The sequence below is a fragment of the Leucopleurus acutus genome (genome assembly GCF_964270905.1).
Source record: "Leucopleurus acutus genome assembly, chromosome: 2".
Lineage (NCBI taxonomy): Eukaryota > Metazoa > Chordata > Mammalia > Artiodactyla > Delphinidae > Leucopleurus > Leucopleurus acutus.
Window position 1 is genome coordinate 170,133,445 of NC_139143.1, and position 22,800 is coordinate 170,156,244.

A 22,800-nucleotide genomic window follows, 5' to 3' on the forward strand; every position below is an offset into this window, starting at 1 on the left:
CCTCCCATTGAGATGTGGAGTCTTTTTTCCCATCCCTTAAATCCAGCCCAATCTTACGACTTGGTCTGGCCAAGAGAATGTACAAAAGCGGCTTCGTGCCACTTCCGCACGTAGACTTCAAGAGACGGCCTACTTCTCCCTCTGTATCCTGTGACTTCCACTGAGGAAGGACAGGCTCAGCCGCATGGACCAGAGCCACATCAGTCCATCACCAACAGCAGAGTCTCCAGGCTCAGGAGACAGCCCCCCCCCCCAAACCAGCAAACCACCCCTACGTTGACTGCTCGCTGACTGTACACAGACAAGCTAGGTGGTCCTGGGCCAGCTAGGCTCAGCAGATCCCCAGACTCGGGCAAAACTGGCTCTTCTTGTTTGAGGCCTCTACACTTTGGAGAGGTGTTTCCCGTAACAGCTCAGTGATCCAAGGGGCACAAGGCCTCAAATTGATTGCCTTTCTGCGAGTGTCACTCCCTTCGCTCTTTCCCACAAGAGGCAACAAGAAAAAAATCAATCACAAGTGTTCCAGCGCATTGCCTGTAATAGAATGGGAACAGAGTTATGAGTTTGGTCTGTGTGGAATCGCTGCCATCTCAGGATGGATGAGGGGCGAGAGATTTCCCTGCACTCCAAATACCAGGGAGTCAGAGGAGGCGGGGATGAAGCCCCCTCTCTGTGCAGAGACACTTTGAGAAGATAAAAGAAACCTGACTTATCAGTCGCATTCGTGACATTGGCAGCAGGGGAAGATGCATTTTTAACAATTCAACCTTGCAGACTCTCACAATTTATCTCAATAAATGCCAGGGTGTCTCTTTTTCTTGCCCTGTTCTCTCACTATGAAATGTTCAGGGAGTAGTGCAGTGAGAAGATGAAGGGCTGACAGGCAGGAAAAACTCATATTTAGATGTTCTGATATAGGGCCAACAGCTGTGCTCCGTGCTGAGCTGAGACAGGCCCGGCAGAGCTGAGCGAGGCCGGGGTGGCTGGAGATGGGGGAGGGAAGGGGACAGACATCTAAGGCTGCCCACCCTTAGCTCTGGTGCAAGGGGCCCCTGCCCTGAGTCCCACTTTGGACAGCCCTGCTCCAGCCATGGAGGATCGGCCCACAGCTCCACAGGCACATAGGGATTCCACAGGGCCCAGAAGATGTGCCCACCCAGAGCCTGCATCTCCCTCCCTATACCATGCTCTGTCTGTCCAGGCTCCTGGAGTTCCCATCCCAAATGCCCCAGAACACTCCACATCCTGTGCAGGCCTCTCCCCAGACCCTTCCCCCCAAGAGCAGCCCACAATGCCTATGTGAGCACCTCTAGCCCCCGAGGGGCCAAGGAGTGGGCAGGATGGATGGTCCTTGGACTTGCAGGCCACGGCATCCCATGCAAGTCAGGCCTCACTGGTTGAGGACAGAGCAGGGGGTAGGCAGAGGAGGGAGGCCGGGATGCGGACCCCATGCATACTCCAGCCCTAAGTGACAGGGTGGAGCCCTTTCCACCCTCCCTGGCAACATTCTCCTGCACTGTGGGTGGGTGGCATGACTCCTATCTTGTATCAATAGATGGAGAAAGTGGGGTTCAATACGCAAAGCACCAGCTGAGCTCACACTCAGCTGGAGAGGGGCAGAGCCACCATTAGAACCCCCTCTGTCTACACCCGGGCCTAGTGGGGCGGCAGGGGGACTCTTCAGCACAGGGTTTGGAACACGAACGTGCACCAGACTGCTGGAGCGTGCATCCCGGCTCTTCCCCTGGCTGAAGGTGACCTCACACAATTACTTACCCTCCTGGAGCCTTGGTCTCCTCACTTGTACCTTACAGAAAGATTCAGGCCCACAGTCTGCCTTAGTCACCTCGGCTGTTATAACAAAATGCCATAGACTGGATGGCTTAGATCCCAGATATTTATTTCTCACAGTTCTGGAGGCTGGGAAGTCCAAGGTCAAGGTGCATGCAGATTAGATTCTTGGTGAGGGCCCACTACCAGGCTTGCAGATGGCCACCTTCTGGCTGTGAACGCACATGACCTCTTCTTTGTGTGAACAAGGAGAGAGAGCTCTGCTTGCTCTTCCTCTTCTTATAAGGGCACTAATCCCATTATGGGGGTTCTACCTTATGACCTCACCTGAACTTAATTCCCTCCCAAAGGCCCCACCTCCTTATACCATCACATTGGGGGTTAGGACCTCAACATATGAATTTGGGGGAGACACAGACATTCAGTCCATAACATAATCCCTTACTTAAAATTTTCAAATCCCCAAAGTTCCCGGAAGAGAGAGTCGGATTTTTCCCTTAACTTCGGTGTCAAAACTAATTTGATGGCAAAACTTGACTGAAACTAACATGAGGTTATTTATAGTCTATATTTAAACCATTGGACACTGAGCACAGATCTCCAGGTTTGATCACTGGGGTCTGCCCCGGGTAGGGTAGGGATTATGGGCCCACAGGTGCTGCCTCAGAAGTTGTTGTGAGGCTTACAAGATAAATGATGCAGTTTCTGCGACAAATAAATTGGGAGGAAAAATGAAGAGCACATGAAGGAGAAACTATTGATGAAAAGAGACATAAAGGGGGCTTCCCTGGTGGCGCAGTGGTTGAGAGTCCGCCTGCCAATGCAGGGGACGCGGGTTCATGTCCCGGTCCGGGAAGATCCCACATGCCGCGGAGCAGCTGGGCCCGTGAGCCATGGCCGCTGAGCCTGCGCATCTGGAGCCTGTGCTCCGCAACGGGAGAGGCCACAGCAGTGAGAGGCCCGCGTACCGCAAAAAAAAAAAAAAAAGAGACATAAAGGGCTTATCAACCAATCACCCTGTGTCAACTTTATTTGAATCCTGAGTCAAACAAACTATAAAACAAAGAGAAAAAGGAAAAAAATAATGAGACCTTTGGAAAAATTGAATATTGTCTGGACATTTCATGGAATTAAGGATTTATAGTTCATTTGGGTAAGTATAATAATAGTATATTGGTTATGTTAAAAAATTAAAATAAAGCCAACTTGGGTGGCTAAGACTTTGTGTCCCTAAGACTACAAATGCATTGAAACCACCACCTTGTGTGTCAGTCTTCAGCCGGTAGGGACCACGATTTTGTTTCTCTTTCCACCTGTGACAAATAGGCTGACTGGCTCTGGGTAAGAACTCAAAGAATGTTTGCTCAGCGATGGTTCAGTGAGAATCAGCGACTCTCCTGCAGGACACTCCACACAATGGGAGACTGGGGTCTGGGATCTGGTGCCCAGGACTCTGCCAGCTCAGTGCCCTCCAGCCAGGGGTGGCTCCACCATCCAAGGACCTAGTGCCTCAGGAGCTATGAGAGACAGACTGATGACAATCAAAGTTTGAGACATTAAAAAAAGTACACTAGGGGGTCCCCCGGTGGCCTAGTGGTTAGGATTCCGGGCTTTCACTGCCATGGCCCAGGTTCAGTCCCTGGTTGGGGAACCGAGATCCCTCAAGCTTCGCCCCATGGCCAAAAAAAAAAAGTAAAAATAAAAAACAAAAAAAAGGTACACTAAACAGTGTTGCCTAAGGACTCTTCAGGGTGTAAAAAGGGCAAAGCTGGCCACAATGGTTGGCAGCCCCTCCCATTAGCAGGTGGAGTGTATACCCCCCGGGCTGGCCTTGCCACTCGCTTTGATCCACAGAATGCAACAGAAGTGGCATCGTGCAGGTGTAGGAAAGTGGCAAGCAGCCTAATCTAGAAAAGATGGCCAGCAAATTGTTAGGGGAGGTGGGAAAGACAGAGAGGAAACGCCTGCAGCAGGTTTGAGCCATGACCGCCCTTGTTATATAGTCACAGAACGATGGACGGTAACTTAGGAGATGGCGGGTGTTTCTGACAAACCCTCAGACCTTGGCGAAATGATTTCCAGGCAGAACAGTGAAAGCGTCTGTTGGCGTCTCATCTGTGATGAAGCTTGTGGAGGCAGAGATGGGCGGAACTGAGACTGTCCCATTTGCAGGCCAAAGTTCGAGAAAGTACAGAGTTGCAAGGCCTTGCTGGATTGGAAAATGAAACGGTTTCTTATCCTCGGTCTCCCCAACATGTAAACAATTTTCGGTGAAACCAGGCCTGCTGCCGAAGACTAAATCTAGGCTGAGGCTGTAAGATTTTTCAAGACTGAAGATTTAAGGCAGTAACTCCAAGACCCTCTCAGCTAGAGAAAAGATTTTCTAAGAAGCTCAAGGATACGATCCCAAAGCAGGATGCAGGCTTTGTACAGAGAGGCGTGTCTTGAAGACAGTCTTTTGTGGGCCTCTTGTTGGATGGAGTAGGATGTAATTGGACGCTTGGAAAACCCAAAAAGTTAAGGGTGTGTTGTACCAGCAAAAAGGATTCCAATTTGGACCAAAGGAGCTGGGCCTCTGACGCTCTGAGGGCAGGAAGTGGGCTGAGAAAGACACTTGGCTGCAAACACAGGCTGCTTCTTACTGAAAAGAACCCAGAGGCTGAAGGCAGCAGCCTGATGCTAAGTCAACACCTTGGAAAACAGTATCCTAGGAAACCACTCCCAGGGGCAGACAGGGCCCAGTCAAGGACCATCCCTGATTCTGTAGAACCAGATAATATTTGCCCACCGGATGTTAGGATTGCATGAACTCTCTTCCTCCCCTCTTCTGATTGGAGGGTTCATTACATTTATCCCATCTGTGCCTCACAGTTCTTTGATTGGTGTGTGGAGAGGGGAGAAGGTGAAATAACCCGTCATTTGAGCTTCTGGGTCTTTTGATCAAGAGAGTCTTCCTCAGAGAGTCTCAGACACATACAGACCTGGTTTGATCATGAGATCCAGGGCGTCCTCATTTATGCTATAATTGGATGAGATTTGGGGGGGGGTCCCTGCGGGGGAGAATATTTCGCATGTGGGAGTTGTATAATTAAATATGGCCAGAGGGAGGATAGTGCCAGAGAGAAAGAAAAAGAAAAAAAAGGCCACAGTGCTTGCAACTCTTCACACCAATAGGGGAGGTTTAGTACTGCACCCCCTCTGCCAGTGTGAAGGAGTTTGTCACATTATTTTCCTTCCCAGCCTTTTCTCTGAAGGCATGACTGGCGTTAACTCATTTTATCCTCACAGCATCTCATGACGGTGGGGATCATCATTATTCCCATTTCACAGATGAGGAAGCTGAAGGACAAGAGATGGAGTGAGTTCCCCCAGGCCACACACTTGGTAAATAATTGTCAGGCCAAGACCCATGCCCAGCCAGGCTGCCCTGTAGCCTGCACACACACCCCTGCCGCCCCACCCAGCACTTCCTGACCCTGTTGTCCTGAATGGGTCACACGTGGGCAGAGATACTGCTCCCCCGGGTCTAGGGCTTGGGACAGCCAGATGTCCCAGCTCACAGTTCTGGCACAGGGAGGGTGTTGTCCCCTAGGGTGCCAGGCCAAGGCTGCCATTTTCCAGGCTGGCCCTGATGGTGGAGTTTTAAGGCTGCCAAGAACAGCCCTGCTCTGGGCTGTGTGTCCTCTTACAGCCAGCACTTAAGGAAGGCGATCATTGGTCCTTGCTGTTAGCGTGGCTGGAGATGTTATTTTGATCACAGCCATGGGCTGCATGCCTCTCAGGACATCTGCATGGGCAATTCCAGGGAAACACTCACCTTCTGGGAGGATGCAGGACTCAGCCACACATCCCTGCTGGATCTCCCGACTAGAGAAGTGGCCCAGGCGCTGTGTGAGCCTTTTAGTCCAGACCAGAGGAGGGCCTGCAGCCTGCTGTGCCCAAGGCTCCCCTGCGCCTTCAAGGGCTGAGACATCCTTCTCGTGGTCACAAGATGTCTGGCTCTGACCCCATTAGGAGCAAATGCACGAGAGAAGGGGGCATCAGTTATGACATCTTGATAAAAGGAGGTCATCACACCCCCCACCCCGATTCCCACATCACTTACCTGGGCCCCCCAGCAGGGACACTGACTCCCCCCAGCATCCTCCTTTCTTAGGTCCTCAGGGGAGGCCACCCTCAGGCCCACATCCCTGTGAGCCCCATGCTCTGAGCTGGGGGGTGAAAGGGGGGCAAAGACAAAGGGTCCCCATGCCCCTGACTCAGAGCGGACCAGGCGGCCTCCAGACGGGAGTGGGCTTTGTGCTTTAGTAACTTCTTATAAAGCCAAACAGCCTGTGGTAGAAACACGGGGGTCATCTCTAATTTCTCTGATGCTTGAGGCCTCTGCATGTTTAGAGAAACAATACAAGAATATGGCTTCTGTCTTGTGTGCATGTGGAGTTATGCTCCCCCTGGGACCCTGGGCATGTTGCCCATGTTTATTTTCAAACCAGAGGGATCTCAGCTGTTATGACGGGGAGGAGGCTGCCATCAGAGGACAGCTGGATGGACCCGGGCTGCTGACGGCTCAGGACCAGGAATTTCTTTAGACTCTGGGAGTTGCCCAGCAGGTAAGGTGACCAACCCTCCCAGTTTATCTGGTACTACAGAGGGGGTTTCCTGGGACCTGGGACTCTGAGTGCTAAAATCAGAACCTGGGCTAAAATCCTGGGCATGCAGGGATGGCAGGCCACCTTACAGGCAGGGACAAGAGCCCAGGTCAGGGTCACATCAGTCAAGACTGGGAGGCTGAGTGGGTGAATGTGGTTTGGACTCTAGGATGGGAAGTCATAGGACGAGCTTGATGATAAGAAGCGAGCGTCCCCTGGTTCTATCCTCAGCACTTTGTATTTATTTACACATGCAATCCTCTTAATATCCTTCAAAGAATTATTGTTTCCACATAGTATGTCAGGAAATGGAGGCACAGAAAGCCCTCGTGTGTCCCACGGCTGATGAAGGGCACAGACGGGATTTGAACCTGTGTCTTAGAGCCCACTCTCACAGCCACAGTGATAAACCCCAGACTCTCCAGCCAGACACAGAAGGCCCAGCCTAATCCAGCCATCCTCTCATGTATCAGTTAGCTTTCACTGTGTAACAAACCATCCCAAAAGGTAGCAGCTTAAAACAAATGTTGATTATCTCTCATGATTCCGTGGGTTGGTTGAATGGTTCTTTCTGTCCCCTACAGGCTTGACTGGGGCTTGACTGGGGGTGAATTGTCTCTCATGCTGGCCTCACTCATCTGTCGTGGTCTCAGCTGGGACAGCTGGGAAGACTCTGATGGCTGGGACCGCTCTCCACGTGGTCTCTCCTCCGAGGGGCCAGCCCAGGCTTATCCACGTGGTGGTGACCACAGGATTCCCAGTAGCAGAACAGGACTCGCCCACACGCACAAGGCTTTTCAAGTCTCTGCCTGTGTGTGCCGATGCCCCTACGCCCAGCTTCTGGGTGCAGGGAATCAGGAGCAGCAACAACAGAAAAGAGGGCCTGAGTTCAGAGGTGCAGGAATTTATGGGAATTTACCCACCACACCCCATCTCAAGCTTCACCCCTCTCTAGCCCTCTCCCCCAGTCAGCTGCTGTGGCTCTGTAATGCACCCACCTTCTCTCTTACCCCCTGCACGCACCACACACGCTGCTCCTCCACAGGGAATACCTCTCCCTTGGCTTCACCTGGACACCTCTTTTATATTCAAAACTCAGATCAGGGATCACCTCCCCTGGGAAGCCTTCCCTGACCATTGCCCCAGAGACCCAGCAGACTGGTTAGGGCCTCCCCTGCTCTTCCCTGCATCCCTTCTCATCCTTCTCACAGCACTTATCACCCAGTTGTGTGTGTCATTCCCCGCCCGCCCCCAAGGAGGTCAAGAGTCCTTCAGTAAGTGTTCCAGGGAGGAAAGGAGGGGCTGAGCCTTGGGTGAAAAGGCCAGGATAACCAGGGGATGGACGCCAGGCCAGTGAGCAGACAATGCCAGGCCCAAGCCCAGCTGTGAGAAGGCCAAAGAGTCTGAAGCCAGAGTCTCCTGACATCTCTGCTGCTCGGAGACCCTGACATCCGCATTATAGATGGGCCTGACCTGCCAGCATATCTGAACTATACACCTGGCTGGGGTCAGGGACTGGGGACATGGGGGGAGCTCTTTGGGGAAATTTCCAGTATTTATTGAATGTGGAAATGATTAGGCACTGAGAATACAATAGGGAACAAGATACACAGACCCTTGGGACTTCCCTGGTGGTCCAGTGGCTAAGACTCTGTGCTCCCAATGCAGGGGGCCTGGGTTCAATCGCTGGTCAGGGAACTAGATCCCACATGCCACAACTAAAAGATCCTGCATGCAGCAACTAATAGATCCCACACGCGGCAACAACGCATGCTACAACTAAGACCTGGTGCAGCCAAAGAAATATATTTAAAAAAAAAAAAGATACACAGACCCTGGCAGGGAAGTGATATATTTCTTAGTCAATTACAGTCAAATGAACTACCCCAGCAGGGTATGGAGAGGGGAGAGCACCTGAGATGATGACAGGGCTTGACCTGGTCCTGGGTGAAATCATGGAGGCTTCCCTGAGGAGGTGGTATTTGAGCTGAGAAGGCATTTGTAGATGAGGAGAGAGGAGGGGAAGTGCTGAGCAGGGAAGTGAGTGTGTCCCATTCTGAGGTGGGAGAGGGATGGGTATGTCTGAGGGGTGGAAGGAAGATGACCACCTGGGCTGCTAAACAGAGAAGGGGTCTGCCTAGAGGGTCTGGAGCTCAGAGGGAGAGCACAGCACTCAGCCATCAGGGAGCAAAGCAGGAGCAGTTCCTGGGGGCTCAGTGCTCCTGAAATCAGCTACAGTAGGGCAATAGGAAATGCATCTTCAGTGCCTGCCATGAGCCAGGATGGAAACGTGTACTTTTGCTCATTTCACTCTCAGCAACCCCATGTGGTAGGTAGTTATTGCTCCATTTAACAGAAGAGGCCTGCAGGAGCTGAGTGGTTCGCTCTGGGTCATACAGCTCTGTGAAGATGGGCTCCATAATCAGATGGTGCTACAACAGAGGCTGGGCTCTAACTCACTGCCTTGAAATCAGAGGGTTATTCCACAAACACTAAATAATCAGCTACATGCGCTCTCGGCACTGAGGGCTTGCAGGGAATAGTCAGAACACTGTCCTTGCCCTGGGGAGTGAGGGGAGGCTAAGGGTCTAACCTGGTCAAAGACATAAACAGAAAAGGTCAGCAATGTGAGCTATGATGAGAGGAAAGCAAGGAAAAGTGACACGTGAGGTGGAGCCTGGGGACAAGATTGGATGGGTGGTTAGATGGCCCCTGGGAGGAAGTGACACTTGTGCTGAGGCCTCAATGCCATGAAAGGGTTAGGAGGAAGAGCCCCCTAGGCCAAGGAAACAGGAGGCACAAAGGCCCTGAGGCAGGAAGGAGTTCAATGTACTTGAGAAGCTGAACAAAGGTCAGCGCGGTGGAAACAGGGTGAGTGAGGGGCAGAGGGCAGAAGACAAGGCCCAAGGAGCAGGCAGGGCAGATCTGGTTGGGCCTCGGGGGCCACATGTGCTGCTGTCCCCTGTGTGCCCTCCAGATTCACCCTCACCCATCTCCCCTGCTCTGTGCCCGGGAGACTGACCTGCAGGGGCAGCACCGACAGGGCCCTGCTGCCTCCTGGGGACCCGTTTTCTGTTGGGTCCTGGAGGCCAGGGGCAGGAGGAGAGAGGTCAGGTGTTGGTTCCCCAGGTCCTCCCGCTGACCACGCTTGGCACTGGCGGCATCTCTCTCCTGTGACCCCAGCTCCATCGGACGGCCCCTGCCCTGTGGCTGCAGCTGTCTCTGGGGTCTGGCAAGCGCCCCCTCCTTTGGTCCCTTCTGGACTGGGATGCACGGAGCTCCCCACTGTCGCTCGCCTGCAGGTGCCTCACCAACCCCTGCTGGTTTCCTGTCTCCTGCGCTCACCTTGGTGATGATCCACCCATCGAACCCCCTGCGGTTGCTGCCTCTTCTGAACCGTCCGTTCCTGCCAGCACTTTTACTCTTACTCCGAGATGAGCAGTTTGGATTTCATTCTAAGATACTAGAAGTTTTAAATGTGGGCAGGACTTAATTTTTGATTCAGCACTTTGCTACAATCTCCCTACCTGCCATGGGGAAGGATGGAAAGTGAGGCTGAAATGGATGGGGTACACCCTGGGGGTGACTGCAGGGTCCAGGAGAGTCTGATGGGGTTTATTCCAAGGTGGAGGTAGTGGACACAGGGCCCAGGTCAGGCGGGACAACAGTACTGGGTCCCGAGACCCTAAATGAACCCCATAATCTTCACCCTCTCCATCCTTCCAATTGCTTTGTTGCCCCTCCCCCATGGGTGTGGGGATAGGGCACAGGGCAGCCAGGCCTGTCTCACACCTCAGCTCCAGCTCTCTCTTCCCAGCAGCACCAGGCAGGTGCTGGGTGACCTGGGGTGGCTGACAGGTCGAGATCCGCAGCTGTCACAGTGACCCTGGACCTTGAGAAGGAGTGTGTCGGCAGGAGGGAGCAGGAACCACGGGCACGGACCCTGGGCTCCCAGGCACCCCTGGGAGCAGGGCGCTCACCTGGAGACCCGGGAATAGACACGCTGGGTGCCTGTGTGAGTGCTGGGCAGTGGCGGCAGCTCTGGCCCTGCAGCCTGTCAGCACCGGGAACAATTAGAATCCTTAAAAAGCCCTCATTATTTCTCCCAGGGCCGAGGCACCCTTTGGAAAAAGGAATATTTCCTGCCAGATCGTCCCTGAAAGTGCATTTGTCACAGGCTATTGTGTAAATCCGTGTTTGCCCCATTTGAAAAGACGTGATTTATCCACTTGACCAGCCTTAAGGTTCCTTCTCCAAACCCTCAAAATGCGGCTGTGATTAGGAGCCATGAAGCATGACAGGGCAAGGCTGGTGAAGTCACCCCCTGGGCTCTGAGCCCCTCTTCCTCGTGCTGCTCAGGAGAACCGGAGGGGAGGGGACGGGATCGCGCTGCTCAGGACCTGGGACACTTCAGGATGCGGGTCGGTCCTCAAGGAGACAACCTGGGATGCCGGATAAAGGCCCAGAGTCAGGTCCGCTCGTGCCAACTGGCTTGTTGAGGTCCTACTATGTGCCGGCCCAGATGGGGGTGAGGGTGCAGCAGCGAACAGACGAGGTTCCTGCCCCCAGGATCTGACGTCTGGAGTGGGGAGGCAGGAAGGAACAGGTAGACCATCATCCACGAGTATCCCAGGTGGGAAGAGGCTGGAAGAAGGTGGAAGAAGGGTGACGTTATAGCATCTGGCTCTGGGGCTGGGGATGGACAGTGACAACCTTGGACTGTGGGGACAAGGAAAGCCTCTCTGAGAAGGGGACCTTTAAGCAGAGACAGATTTAGGGAGAGGGGAAGAAGGGGTGAGGAGGGGGGCTTACCCGAGACCTACACTGCCCTCCCCTCCCCCTGATTCTCCTCCTCATCCCTCAGGGCTCAGCTGAAATGTCCCTTCCCCCAGGAGGTCCTCCCTGACTGGCTTGGCTGCATGGGGATATTATTCACAGTCTTGACTCTTGCCCTTTTCTGTGACATTCAAGGTCAGTGTCTTGTTCACTTTGTTCCCTGCTGGACACTAATACTCATGAGGGGCACAGCAGCCATCCCAGCACCCAGCACAGTCCTGTCCACATGGGCACTCGGTAAATGTTTGTTGAATGAATGAGTGAATGAATCCATCCAGTCCCACATGATTTTCTCCCGCCCACTCCTAAATTCTCCTTTATTAATTACTGTTCTTAGGAAGTCGCAGGCTGATGTCATGTCATTGCTCTGAGATGCTGAGCTGTTGGGAAGTCCTTGCAGTGGGCAGATTTTTAGAGGGTACCGGTGATCCCCATTTCCTGGTAGTCACACTTTGGGATAATGCACTCCCCTTGAGTGTGGGCTACACTCATTGCTTCACTTTTGTCAGATAGAATACGCCAGACAAGATGGGAATTATTTCTAATTTTCGATTTGGACGGCTCTTCCTCGCTCTCTCTTGGGTTACTAGTCTTGGGCGTAGCCAGCTGCAACGTCGCAAGGCAGCTCAGCGGAGAGGTGCATGTGAGTGAGCTTCAAAGCAAACCTGCCGAGGCCTGCCCAGGGCCACAGGAGTGAGCTGGGAGCAAATCTCCCCTACTCAGCTGTGAGATAGATGCAGCCCTGGCCGATGCCTCAATTGCAGCCACGTGGGAGATCTTGAGCTAGAGACCTCCAGCTTGGCTATGCCCAAACCCCTGACCCACAGGAACTACAAGATGATAAATATTGGTTGTTTTGAGCTGCTAAGTTTTGAGGTCCTTGTCAGACAGCAATAGATTACTGATATACAGTCATTCGCCTGCTTAAAATTCCCTTGTGGTGCCTCATCGCCTTTAAGATAATTTTCAAAATCTCTTTGAGCAGGAATGTCAACACCTTGAGGTCACAATCTTGTCCTAATCTTATATGTCTCTTCAACACGTGGCACAGAATCTGTATTCTAATAGCTGTCTATTATTTGTTTGTGAGTTGAAGGAAGGATGGAAGGAAAACTGAAATTCATGTTTTTTAAAAACACCATTATGTACAGCCTAGTGGTTTGGAGGGGACGGACCCTCCTGAGAAACTGAGGGTTTCTCAGGATGAGAATGATTGGTCTAAGCCACGCAGGAACCATATTCACTTTGCACGATTGGTCTAAGCCACACGGGAATCACATGCACTTTGCCATAGCAATTGTACTTAAACCAGTGCAAACCTTAAAGGTTTTGCCTAGAATTATGGAACATGGACGCTCTCTATCTTTTTGAATGGTTGGTGTCAGGACATGAAACTGAAACCTGATGTAGCCACTTTGTCACCATGAATGAAGCCAGTGTGAAGCCAAAATCAACATATGAAGAGAGCCACAGCAGAGAATACTGTAAAAAAATTTTAAATTTAAAAAATAATTTGGCACCATGATCAAACCCCTCCTGAAGCCCTACCTACCTGGAACTTTTTAGTTCTGTGAGCCAGTTAAACTCCCTCTTTGTTTTAGGAAGTTTGTGTTATGTTTCCTTTTATTAGAAACTGAAAGGATCCCATTTGATACAAGTTTCTACTTTCAAAATTATCTTCCTCTTTTTCCCTATTCAGTTTAGTGAACAAGTGAGTTGCCCAGTGAGTCACTTACTCAATGCTTCTATGTGCTAGGCCTTTCTACTTGCCTTCCTATGAACACTTATCCTAAGAACATGAAAATGAGAAACAGAGAGCCCCCAACTTAAAAGGGCTCACCATCTCTATGAGAAGGAATGGCAAAGAAATGACAGAGGTCAAGGCTTCATATTTTCTGATAGAGGAGCATGAAAGACAGAACAGTTAGTTCTTCCTGGTAGAATCAGGGAAGACTTCCAGGAGGAGGTGACACTTCACCTAGTCTTTGGTGAGGGCTGAGAATTTCACCAGGTAGGAGAGAAGATGGGGATGGGAGACATAGGTGCAAAGGTCCAGCACTGGGGAGGTGTCTCAGGCATTGGGACAATTTATACTGTGGTTAGCACTGAGGGTCCAGGCAGGGCAGAGGCTAGAGGCAAGGCTGGAAGCCCCCTGGGGGTCAACAGGTCAGCATGTGACCACTAATATGTGCTAATGGGATCAGGATCTATCCAAACAGAAGGGGGATGCCCATCAGAAGTGTCTGAGCAGTCAACAAGTCACGGTCTTTGAAAGGTTAGACCTTATAAAATCAAAAGTCCCTCCTGGCTCTAAAATGCTCTGAATCAGCAAAGCCAGCAATGGATGTTGACTTTAACTGGGGAAAGTTAACAGACTTGTTTGAATTGAAGTTACACAAATAAGTTCATGAAGTCCAGGGAGTCTAGGGGCGAGTTAGGGACAGGTCACAGAGATCAGAGCTGGTAGAGGAGACCTGAGCCTTAGTCACCAAGGCTCCCTCACATGGGGCTCCTCACACAGAAGATATAGGATCATGCTCCTGGGGACATTTCCCTCTCAGATCTCCTCACCCACCAGAGACACCAGCAGCACCCAGCTTCTGCTGGGAATTCCCACATAAATTGGGTAGCCCCCCAAGACCAGCCCCGCCAAAACCAGTCCCAAATGAAATCAAACCCTTTTCCTTCCCTTTTAGATGATTTACAGTCAGCTTTTCCTTTTGGGAGGTGGCGGATGCTCATCTCATCAAATGGGTAGAAACCAGTGCTGCAGTTATTAGGGGCCCTTAGAAGAAAACAGTCAGGTCAACAAAACATCAAAGACAGTTTGGCTTCCTGGGTAGCAGTGAATCATGGAGATGGTGCCCCAATTCCCCCAGAAAAGCAGAGCTTTGAAGGTCTTCAGCAAAGAAGGTAAAGAAGAAAATGCTTTTCTTGAGTATAATCAGGAAAAGCATCCTCAAACAACCCCATGTTTGATAATAAAATATATTATCCTCTCACTGCAATCCCATTGGACAGATGAAGAAACTGAGGTGCAGGTAAGCTGAGCCCTTATCTGATTCCTCCATTTGGGAGGCCTGGACCCTGGCCTGTCAGACTCCAGCCTGTACTCTCTTCACCCCTCTGCTCACCTGGCAGGACTCAGGAACACATAGGATCCTGGAGTGTTTGGTCATCTGGAACCGGAAACCGTGCCAGCCATGGGATCTGGATTTGGAAGACCAGAGTTTGAATCCTGGCTCATTCCCTGCTCTGGAAAAATGGGGATAGTAGATCTAAGGTCACGGTCCTGTTGTGTAGGGTTAAAGGGCAATTGTGCATCATATGTGGAGCATGGGGTCCTGCATGGAACAGATCCTCAGCGAATGCTTATTCCCTTCTTCATTTCTCCCGTTTAGATGAGGAAAGAAAACCCTGAGTATTACGGAAGACAATGTTAGCAGCTCTAAAATCCAAGCTCTAGTGTAGAAGGGTCCAACATGATAAAAGTTGATTTCCCTCCCTTGTAAGGTGGAGAATTAGGTCTCACTGACAGGTGGGTGATCCCCTCCAGGGGGCAATCCTGGGCCCAGGCCCCTTCCATCCTGTGGCTTTGCATCAGTCTGGTGGAAGAGGGAGGAGTTCACGGGAGTTTCTCAAGAGCCAACTGTGGAAGCAGCACGTGTCACTGCTGCTCACATTCTATCGTCTGGAAGGCAGTCACTTGGTCCCACCTACCTGTAGAGGAGGCTGGGAGATGTAACTTTGCCATGTGCCCAGGAAGAAGAAACATATTTGGTGAACAGCTGGGCAGTCTCTGTCACTCCCGGAGAGGTAAAACTATGTCCCAGGAGACCCAGCAGGTCAACAGCAGAGCCCTCCTTAGATCCCAGGCTCCCAGGTGTGCACTGGGCCCCAGACTCTTCCTTCTACCTGTCAACAGGAGTGTGGCAGAGTCACAGGACTGACCACGGGGACCTGAGACAAGGTCTACCTGAGAGCAGGTAAGGAAGGCTATCGGTGATCTAAACATTGTCTCTCTGCTGGAAGAAATCATGGGTGGGGGACAGAGTCACAGCTCCAGGGCGCTTGGCTGTGAACTTGGTCCAGGTACAGAGTTGGTCTCAGCATCCCTTTGGGACCCCTTTTTTCATAAATTGGTATTCCTACCTTCGTAGCCCCACTGACCTGTCTTTCTGAGTGCTGAGTGAATAATCCTTGATCCATTTCTCTGGCTCTTTGCACACAGTGACACACTTACATCTTGCCATTCCCATCTCTTGTTTCTCTCAGGGTCCTGCTCCTCTGCTAGGAAGATCTGATGTGACCAAGCCATGGAACTTTGGATGATGTTGGTTCAGTGGTGCTGGACTCAACAGGAAGCCTGGGAGAGGGAAGATAATCTCGTGCAGGTCACCAATTTCAAATCCCTCCCATCAGACAGATGAGAAAATGACACTCCAAGACAGGATACTTCATAAGTACACATAACTCCCACCTAGAAATCCACCTCTAGGAATTTAACCCTTAGAAACAAAGGTTAGAGCTATTAGCCTGCTGAGGTCAGGTCATGGCATGGGATGCTGAACTTTAAAAATAACATTATTCCTCCACTGCTTTAAAAGTAACACACACTTATAGTGCAAAAGCATGAAGGGGAAAATTAAAATCGCTATAATTCCACTTCCTCAGATGTTCCCTGGTAGGATTTTGCTGCATTCCCTTGCACTATGCCCATCAAAATGCATACTCAAATAAACACAAGCATCTTTTTATATATAACAAAGTAGGAGCATACTTTATTTGGTTTACACTATCTTTTTCACTTAATCTCATTTTGTGAGCTTTTTCTTGCATGATTGAATATTATTTTTAAAACAGGCCTTTCCATGATCGTACCATATTCTAAAGTTGGGTGGCAAATTATCTAGACATACGTTCTCCAACGTGGCAGCCCCAGCCATAGGTGGCTACTGAGCATAGGTGGTGACTGGCCTAAGTTAAAATGGGTGTAAGTGAAAAATACACGCCAGATTTTGAAGACTTGGTACCAAATAAAGAACGTAAAATAGCTCACTAATAATTTTTATACTGATTACATGTTGAAATAATACTTTGGATAGATTGGGTCAAACAAAATATATTACTAAAATTCATTTCACCCATTTCTTTTTACCTTTTTTTAACATGCCTACTAGAAAGTTTTAAACTAAATGTGTGCTTCCATGTGTGGTTTGCATTGCATTCCACTTCAGTTGGATGGCACTGATCTGCGTAGTCCCCCACCACGGCTAGATAGCGAAGCGCTTTTCAAGATTTTATTACTTTCTAAACGACAGTGTAATGAGCGTCATGGAGAACAGTCATAGTTGACATTTACTGAGTTTTTTTTGCACGCCTGGCTCTACGCTAAGCATCTTCCATGCATGACAGTATATGAGCCTCCTGCTTCCCTTTCCTGAGGTACTGTGACTGTCCCCATTTACAGATGAGGAAATCAGGGCTCAGAGATGATAGGAACTTGCTCAAGGCCACATGGCAGCTAATTACTTGGTGGAGCCAAGACAAAAACACAGATCTCATTGATTCTCATGGTTTTCACTGGTAGCTCACTTCCGATTTTGCGTGTCTTTCTGATAATTGCCTTGGGAGTAATTTCTAGGAATGAGAATCATGGGTCAATGGTTTGCACATTTTAAGGCCCCTAGGGCTTATTGCTTTCTGGAATGAAGTTGTCAATTCAAACTACCAACAGCAGTCTATTAATTCTGCAAATAGCCGTGGAGTGTTTACTGTGAGCCGGGCACTGCTCTGTGTGCCTGAGGCCACAATTGCCAGGACAGACATGCCCTCGCCCTCCTGGGGCTCACATGGCCCTGTTCCCAGGGTGGGGGAAGGGGACAGTCACTGAAAAGGGACATTATCTGTTGAGATAGAAATGTGCATTGTGAGGCGGACAAGTAAGGAGGATAAAACAGGGACTGGGGCAAGACAAGGTGGTTACGGAAGGGGGGCTCCACTTTAAGTAGGATTATCCCCGAGGGCTTCTCAGAGGAGGTGCCATTGAGCTGAGCCCTGAATAACCAGAAGGGGAAATTGGGAGAAGACGTTCCAGGCAGGAGATACAGCAAACACAACATCACCAAGGTGGGACAGAGCTGGGCAGTTAGAGGAACAAGGAGAAGGCAGGTGCGTCTGCAGCATGGTGAGTGCGGGGTAGGGGTCATGGGGGAACAGAGTGAGCGGGATCGGGAGGGCTTGCAGACCTAGCGGAGCAGTTTAAGTTTTATTCCAAGTGCAGTAGCAAGGAAGGCCTTCAAGGCAGCTGATCCATGTTTTGTGGGACCTGAAACAGAAAATTTGGGGCTTTCTTGTTAAAAGAGCCCAGAATTAGGAATCATACTTTAATATTCATTTCAAAGGAGAAAAGAAATTACAATAAATCACAGATTTTGAAAAGCTGAAAATTACCCCCAAAATTACAGAATTGAGAAAAAATAGCAGGATGTTTTTGAATTAGCATCCTGAAATACCTCCAGAGTACTTCTTCCCCTCATATTTTTGGTCTGCATCTTCTCAGAGGACATTTTTTTTTTTTTTTCTTTTTTTTTTGCGGTACGCGAGCCTCTCACTGTTGTGGCCTCTCCCGTTGCGGAGCACAGGCTCCGGACGTGCAGGCTCAGCGGCCATGGTTCATGGGCCCAGCCGCTCCGAGGCATGTGGGATCTTCCCAGACCAGGGCACAAACCCATGTCCCTTGCATCGGCAGGTGGACTCTCAACCACTGCGCCACCAAGGAAGCCCCCAGAGGACATCTTTTATGATGATAATTTGTGATATCATTTTCTGTAGAAAGGATAGAAAGATAATTTAGCCTTTCCTCTAGCAGAGTTTGACAGAAATTATTATTATTATTGATGGTTTCTGAATGTTTTATTTTCATTGTCACAATTCATTATTGATGAGTTGTCCTGTAAATTTTTAGGATTGTTGTCAAACTTGGGAAAACCTCTATCAGGTCGTTTCACACAGGAGCCGTGAGATTTCAGGGCCTTTTAAAACTTCTTGAGCAGCCATGAACCCCAATTAATCCTCGAATTAGGTTGTGCCTTAACCACATTGCTGCCCCACCCCAGGACCTAGGAAGGGGCCTGGGCATGGAAGGCTATGAAGCTAAAGCCACATGTAAACCCACCTCTAACTGGAGGGGGTTGGGAAGGGGAGGGACGGGAAGGGTCTAACCACCTGGATGCTGTACAGAGAATGGACTATAGGGAACAGGGGAGGCAGCTGGACCACAGCTGGGTTGTCCAGGAGAGAGATGGTGATGCATGGACCAGGCTGATGGCCATGCAGATAGGAGAAATAGACAGATTCCAGGAATGTCTTGTATGGGCTGACCTGGGGGAGAGGCCTTAAGGATAACCTGTGTGTATCAGAGTGTCAGAGTGTCTATAACACCACAGTCCAGAGTAGACTGGCTGCTTGATTCTTACCTTGCTTCCTTGCATTTGGGGTCCAGGGCCTTGCCTGCCCCCCATCTTCCTCTTTTCTATGGGGGCCCATCACATGTAACTGGAACCAGATCTTCACCCAGCAGAGAGGAGGGAGAGCCAATGGTGGGGTAACAGAGCCTGCGACATCACTCAGAATCAGGAGAATTAATGAGGTACCCACCTCGGTAAGAGCCTGGATCCCCCAAGAAGCAGGAATGAAGATTCAAGAAGAGAGCCAGGCCTGCGTGGCTGCAGAGAAGACAGGCTCATTCTGCCCCGAGGGAGGGGAGACATGGCTGCCCCGGAGAGATCAGGAGAAGAGCAAACCCACCGCCATCAGTCAGGGCTCACACCAGCCGCGGACTGGCAGCTTGATGCCTGACCTACTTGGAAATGGGCCTGCAGGTGGCCGACAGACTCCATCTCCTGCTGCACCAGCAAATAAGGCAGGTCCATTAGGCTGATTTGTCCCATCGTTTGCAGGAGGAACAAAAAGTTTGCAAAGTTGACCAGTGGACGTGCTGATGTCTTAGAGCTGGGACTAAAGTTGGAGGTGGCATCTTCTGACAGGAGTCACTGCCAGCCTTGATTCTGCTGCCCTTCCTCCCTGGGGCCCTCAGCCAGGAGCACATGGTACCGGTGACCAGCTCCAGGGTCCTCACCAGCAGACCTAGGCCCTGTGACAAGAGGGGTTCTCGGCTGGGAACAATAGTCCAGAGCTATCCGGACAATGAACTTCAGTGTGGTTGATGATGGTGGGTGAAACTCATTGCAAAAGCAATAAAGGGTGAAAAAAGTGGGAGAAGATGGTCCCCCTCTTCTATCAGGCAAGGAAATGCTACAGCACCAACCTCCTCACTTTGCTGAGAGCCTGGAATACTGTGAAATAGCTGTGACGGTGGACTCTGCAGATGGGCTCCGACCTTGAGCAGGACATGGATATCTCTGCGTTCATGCATTCATTCATTCCCTCATTCATCCCACAAATATTTAATGAGGGCCTACGGAGTGTCAGGCCCGGTTCTAGGCCCTACTGATTTTGCAGTAGTCAAAATAATTTTCCCGTCTTTATGGAGCTTATGTTCTAAGTGGGAGGGACAGATCACCAACAAACAGAATAAAGAAATAAACGGCATATAAGCACCAGGGAAAAAGAAAAAGTAAAGCCAAGTCAAGGGGGTTGAGAATACACAGGGTGAGGGCAAGATGAAGTGTGAAATAATGTGGCCAAGGGAGACCTGGTGAGAAAGTGCATTTAGGAAAGATTTTCAAAGGTAAGGAAGTTAGACATGCAGGTGAGGGTATGCCTTCTGGGCAGGGGGAACAGCTGATGGTGAGGCCACGCAGGGGCATTCCCAGAGCATCAGGGAAGAGCAAGGAGGCCACGTGGATGAGGTGGAGGGAGCTAGGGGTTGGGGAAGTAGGAGAGGAGGGCAGAAACATGCTGATGGTCAGAGTGGATGGGGCTTCATGGGCCTGAGTGAGATGGGAGCCCTTGCAGAGCTGTAAAGCAGGGGAACGACAGGAGGTTAAAGGGCTTTGGTGCAGAGGGACGACATAAGATGTCATATTTAGCAGGACCACCCTGCTCACTGCATCAATGTGGGGGCAAAGCAGGAAGGAGGGAGACCAGTTTGGAGGCTCTGACAGTTTTCTAAGCAAGAGACAGTGGTGGCGTGGACCAAGGTGGTTGCAAGGTAGGTGGCAAGAAGGGGAAGAATTCTGGATACATGTTGAAAGGGAGCCAACAAGATGGATCTGCTGATGGATTCCTGGTGGGATGTTAGAAAAATACAGGCGTCAGGGATGACTTCCAAGTACTGGAAGGATGAAATTGTCATTCAGTGAGATGCAAAGGCTACGTTCTACATGAAAACATCCTTGAAAGGTGCGGCAGTGACCCTTAGATCAGGGTGAGTTGGGGTGAATGTGTGACTATCTAACCATTGCCCCGATTCAGCATGGCAGGGGTGTTGGGCTGAGGAGACAGATCTCAGGCCGACAAGCCATTGCCAGGGTCGTCTCTGGTCTCCTGGACACAACCAAGATGAAGAGAGTGAGGTGGATCTCAGCTCACAGCCCACAGAGAGTCTGTGAATGACTGACTGGTATTTTGCCCGGAGGCATTCTAAATTCTTGTCCCCTGAAAACCGACCCCCTGCCTTTGACAAAGGAAATGACACATTTGGGGTGAGGGTGTTTTGTTTGTTTGTTTGTTTGTTTTTGTGGTACACGTGCCTCTCACTGTTGCGGCCTCTCCCGTTGTGGAGCACAGGCTCCGGACGCACAGGCTCAGCGGCCATGGCTCACGGGCCCAGCTGCTCCGCGGCATGTGGGATCTTCCCGGACCGGGACACGAACCCGCGTCCCCTGCATCGGCAGGAGGACTCTCAACCACTGTGCCACCGGGGGATCCCGGGGGGAAGGGTGTTTGAGATCACAAACCCAAATGGAAGCTGAGGATCACCCTGCTCCCAGCACAATTGGCCAACTCCATTCAGAAATGGATAGGGACCAGCAAGGACTTGCACACAGAAACAGCCCCTCACAAAAGAAAAAGAAATGAGAAAAAAGGAACATAAACAAAAGGTAGATGAAGAACTTACTTCATAAAAAGAATTACTCAAGATCCAGAAGAGAAGTTCAGATAGCCTAGCAGGTTGACTAAACATAAAACAAAATAAGAAACTCAAGGAGCCAAGAGCTCAAAGAAAAGCTACGGATGAGAGTTATAAAAAGAGAGAGTTGAAAATGAGCTGGTGTATCTCAAGAAAGAAAAGGAAGCATGAATGAAAATGTTACAGAGATGAATGCCATGAAAATCAATAAAAGTGAGTAAGCATGAATGGAGATTCCACGAAGGACACCGAAAATCAGTTTCAGGAAATCACTCCAATCAAAATGGAAAAGAACAAATTTGGAGAAGTGAACATAGGCGTTTCTCACCCTGCCACATGCTGCCTGGGACCCGCGTGACTTCCAGTGGTTCTGCACAGCCGGTCAAGATGGGTTACAGGGGCAGCAGGGGCTGTGGTGGCCTGTGGACCATGCTCAGGACCCTGGCCTGAGGTGACCGGTCCCACTTCAACCTCATTAGCCTGTTCACTTACAGACACTTTCTACTTACAGTCCCTCACCCACTGGCCGAAGTATTTCATAGCTCCGAAGGCCCTGGGTAGAGGGTTTACAGGCTACAGGACAGGTTAAACTGTCTCAGCAGCCAGGAAACTGTGGCACAAGCCCTGCACAGCCCTTTTCTGTTGTTCTGGAATTTCCATGCCTTACTTTGGCTGCTAAACAAATGGAGTTATTAGACGACGTTTCAAAAGGAATCATGATTTATTTTCGTTGATCTCTTTGGAAGAGCACTCTATCAAGCTGCGGTCAGCCTGTACCAGCAACTGGGCTAACAGGACGGACAAGGCTATCACGGAGTCCTGCTCAGCCTGCAGTGAGTTCACTGCTATGTAACGAAAGCATTTTCCAGGGACGCAGAGAAGAAACCCCTCACACCGCTGCCTCATCCTGGGAGGCCTGAAGCTACTGAGTTATGGGGCAGTGGTTCTCAAGCAGTTGCTTGAGGTATTACATGGACAATATTATTTTCTTTGGACAACCCTTGGAGTTTCATTAGGATAAAAACAATCCTTAGGTCTTAAAGACTTCAAGAAAATACAGTTTATAAAGTCATCCTCATTGTTTCCAATTAGCAATAGGGTATCTACTAAAGCTGTTTGCTACCATAAAATGCAATAAAAAAGGCAGCAAGGTCAAAAGAAGACATTCCACTCTCATGGTTCATAGTGTTAATTACATGCTACATAAAAAAAGATGTGTGTATATACACACACATACACATACACTATATATACTATATATTACTACATATACTATATTATACTGTATATATACCATACTATACATTATGCATACTGTATACTATATATTTACAATATATATACTATATATACAACTTTTTATTGAACTGTTAACTGAAGCTTTAAAGTCACATATGAAATGTATCAATCTAAGATGTACAAAAAAAC